Genomic DNA, 4,539 nt, shown 5'->3' with positions numbered 1-4,539 from the left:
GATGAATTTTTAAAATATTATTGACCATTTAATTGTCTCTCCATATAAATGTTTTCTCTACCTTTCTATCTTCATATTCATACCACACTCTTCTGGGTAATGTGAAAACAGAGTAACTCAAAATCAATTGGTGTATGTCTTTTTAATTGATTCTTATTTTTAATGATCGTTTGGCTATCCAATGTTTTTTAAATGTAAGATATTTTATTGTTATTTTAAATCAATTTTATTTTAATATAATCTAGACACATACCATTTAGAAAACACCAAGGAACCTTTATATACAAAAGTTGATGCTGTTGCATTTGGATAAAGTTGACAAGTTTCTGCTTCTCGCCTAGCCCAAGAAATACCACTGAGGAAACCTAATATATTGGAATAGATGTTGTGGAGTCTGCCCACCAGTTTGATACCTCTCAGAGTTAACCTGAAGTTATCAATGATTAGAACTAGATGTGAAATTTCATTGGTTCCCCTGAAACTGTTTAGACTCCTTACACATATTCTATCTACTTTCTTAAGTAGACTGTCATCTCCTGGGTCCAAATCTTCTAGAATAGTCTGTAGTGATAATCTTGCAAATGAAATGTCAATCCCTAAGCCATCAAAACAGAGTTTGATAACTGGCACAAATGCCTCCTCAACAGCTCCTAAATCTTTCACTTCTTCCTGTAATTTCAATTTATAGAATGAGGTGAAAAAGGCACTTCAATCAATATCTCTTGGTGCAACACACAACACATCAATATTGGCACCTTTTGTATGTGTTCCTAATCTGTAAGATCCAAGTGTAAAAAAATTTTCCTCCAACATTTTCAATTACAGATTGTAGAAGATTCATGCTTTCACTGATTTCTTGTACCCACTCTTTAACCAGGTTAAATTTCTCAAAGTTAAAGTCTTGCACTGCAGTTCCTCTTATTCTTCAAAAACCCAAAAGGGCTTCAGAATCTCAATTAGTTTCTGTGTAAGTCTGAAGTCAGTCTCCTTTTGGGTCAGCTAAACAGATAACACAGAATGCTGTAGTGCTTCTGTGGTGGCTGTGTTTGTTCTGATTTGTGCGTTGTTACTGGAAAGGACATCATCTCCTGCACAGGCACCTCCCAGTCACTTCCCCAGTATGACAGTTGTCACCTAGGACCTGGACAGGATCCTGAGATAAAAGGGAGGGAGAGAGTTCTGCCTTCGCCTTGAGTCCAACTGCCTAAATATAAGATATATTTTAAACGCATCTTGTCAATTTCTGCAAAAAAAGACTGCTGGAATTTGGAGGTGAATATATTGGGAAAAAGGACATTTTACAAATTTGAGTCTTCCTATTTACACATTTTGATCCATCTTTCCATTTGTCTTTTTATTTTCCCTTTTGGTAGTTCTCAGAGGTTTTAAATGTAGAGTTTATACAGCTTTTGGTAAATTTAAAACCAAATATTCTATTTCTTGATCTTGTCTTAATTGGAAATGCTATTCTACTATTATTCTAAAGCAAGAATCTTGCTATCCAGGCACAAGATGAAACCTATTTCGGTTTTTTCCAGTTTTTGTTACCATGAATAATGCTGCAAAGACCATCCATGTGTAAGTTATGTGGAAATGTATACCATTTCTCTTGAACATACAATCCCTGATGAGGCCGAATTGCTAGGTCAGCTATATAGTAAAAAAATTATGCTCAATATTCTAAGAAACAGGCAAAATGTTTTCCCAAGGGCATTATTTTACATTACCACCAGCAATGCATCAGCATTCTCCTTTCTTCACATACTCTTCAACATTTTAGATATGTCTTTTCATACTTTTTCACATATTGCTGGAAAGAATTTGATAACAGTTTTGCCCAGAATTGTAATTATATTTTCATAAGATATATTGCTATTTTCTTTTTTGTAATATCCTTTCATATTTTCACTTCCATGATTTGCTCTCTTTGTAAAATTAATACAAAAGTGTTTCTTTTTCCTTCTATTTTCCCAAAAAGATTCTATGAGCCAAGTACTTGTGATGCCACTTGGGGGCAGAAGTTTTCTATAAGGAGAGGTTTTGTTTTTTGTTTTTTCATACCTATAGAACTATTCAGATTTCATATTATTCCTGAGGAATATTTGGTCACTTTTATCTTTAAAGGGATTTTTCCTTTTCATTTAAGATGCCCAGTTTATTGGCATGCAGCTGTTTGTGAGCGTCTCTGATACTTATTTTATTGTGTGATATGTAGGATATCTTCTCTGTCATTCCTGATACTGATAATTTCTATTTCCCCACTCTTTACTTTGAGCACTCTAGCTAGAATTTTATTTTTGCATAACTGTTTTCAAATAATAAAATGTGTTTCATTGCTTTTTCCTGTTGCTCTTCTCTTTCCTATTCATTTGATTTCCTCTTTTACATTTATTATGTATTATCTTCTAAATAATTTGGGTTTAATTTGCTCTTTGTTTTCTAGCTTCTTAAAGGGAAAAGAGATAAATTATTTAAGAATTTTCTTCATTTTAATGTAAGTATTTAAAATTATAAATTTGCCTCTAACACACTTCTAACACTATCCAACAATTTGTGACACTGTTTTTGTATTACCATTCGCTAAAAATAATATATTAATATATTATACTTTTTATTACTCACGGATATGAGCTGTTTACTTTACATATATTTGGTTTTTTTCAGATATTTTTATTGATTTCTAATTTAAATGATTTTCATTTTTCAGAAATATTTATAATATTTCAATAATTTAAAGTTTATTCAGGCTTTTTTGTGGTGCAGCATATGGTCTATATTGGTAAATATGCCTCATGTACTTGAAACACTATATATTTTTCAGTTGTTGAAGTATAATATTGCACAAATATCAATTAAAATGGTTGTTTGGTGGCCTTCTAAATAATTAATACCATTTTTGTTTATTTTTCAATCAATTATTGAAAGAGGACTTTAAAATCTCCATCTAATATGAAACTTTGTCTTCACCTTTATTTGTCACTTAATTTTTTTCCTTGATCTATTTTTGTGCTGTTATTAAATTAATACACATCTGGATAAATTCACACTTTGTTCTTAAGTGGATAAATCAATTATTTTTGAATTGCATGAAATGAAGTAGCTTAAGTAGGGAGCACATTGCTTGGCATGTAAACAGTGCTGAATAAGTCATTTTTTATTGAAGTATAGTTGCTGCACAATATTATATAAGTTACAGGTGTACAACTTAGTGATTTACAATTTTAAAAAGCTATACTCCATTCATAGCTATGATAAAATATTGGCTCTATTCCCTGAGACGCACAACATGTTCTTGTAGTTCATCTCGCACCTAACAGTTTGTATCTCTTACTCCCTTCCCTTAACGTTTTATTATTAAGAAAATACATCTTTATCTCCGTTAGCATTTCTTGTCTTGAGATCTATTTTAACTAGTATCATCATAGCTTCATAACAATTTCTGCATCCATTTATTTGTGCATAAATTTTACTTCAACATAGGTTATAAAATTCTACAATATATATACAATGGAACATTACCCAGCCATTTAAAAAGAATGAAATAATGCTATTTGCAGCAACAGGGACAGACCTAGAGATTGTCATACTGAGTGAAGTAAGCCAGGCAGAGAAAGAAAAACATCATTTTATATCTCTTATAAGTGAAAAACAGAAACAGACTCACAGACTTCAAGAACGAACTTATGGTTACCAGAGGGGAAAGGTGGGCGGAAGGGATAGTTAGGGAGCTTGGGATTGACATGTACACACTGCTATATTTAAAATGGATAACCAACAAGGACCTACTGTATAGAACAGGGAATTCTAATCAACATTCTGTAACAACCTAAGTGGGAAAAAGATTTGAAAAAGAATAGGTACATATGTATATACATAATTAAGTCACTTTGTTGTACACCTGAAACTATCACAACATTGTTAATCAACTATACTCCAATATAACATAAAAAGTTAAAAATAATTCTACAATACATTGCTATTGGTTTTTTTTCAATAATTGCTATTGTTGTTTGTTTATAAAGAGTAAATAGTCTTTAAAGAGTAAATAGTCTATTAAACTTAAACCTGATAAAAGTATTTACCCATTTAGTTATAATTTATATTGTTTTTCATTCCTCTGAGTAGATTTATGCTTCTATGTGATATAATTTGCCTTTGGTCTGTAGTACTTTAGTTGTCTTTCTTCCTTTCTATCTTCCTTCCTCCCTCCCTCTCTTTCTCTCTCTTTCAACTTTTCTTTCTTTTTTTCTTTCTTCCTGCAGGCTTGCTAGTAAAACAAATTTATAATCTTTTGTTTATCTCAAAGTCTTTGTTTCACTTTCATTTATCAAGCATGTTTTCTCCTAATAAAACTATACAGTTTGCCCTTTATTTTATAATAGCTTTAAAGACATCATCCTATTGTCTGTTCACCTTGTGCATTGTTTCTACTTAGAAATCAATGGAATTTTTTGGTTTTTCTTTATAGGTAAATTGATTTTATTTTGTATTTTGAGTTTTTTTTATTCTGATTGCCTTTTAAATTTTCTGTTTATAGTG

General features: G+C 31.2%; 1 pseudogene; it reads right to left on the bottom strand.

The window, feature by feature from the left end:
• Positions 1–231: 231 nt before the first annotated feature.
• On the bottom strand, positions 232–1,082 carry LOC130847931 (poly(A) polymerase alpha-like; annotated as a pseudogene).
• Positions 1,083–4,539: the final 3,457 nt, after the last annotated feature.

The sequence above is a fragment of the Hippopotamus amphibius genome, chromosome 3, assembly GCF_030028045.1.
Source record: "Hippopotamus amphibius kiboko isolate mHipAmp2 chromosome 3, mHipAmp2.hap2, whole genome shotgun sequence".
NCBI classification, from domain to species: domain Eukaryota; kingdom Metazoa; phylum Chordata; class Mammalia; order Artiodactyla; family Hippopotamidae; genus Hippopotamus; species Hippopotamus amphibius.
The sequence above is the reverse complement of the archived record's forward strand: the minus strand, read 5'-3'. Positions and strand labels throughout refer to the sequence as shown.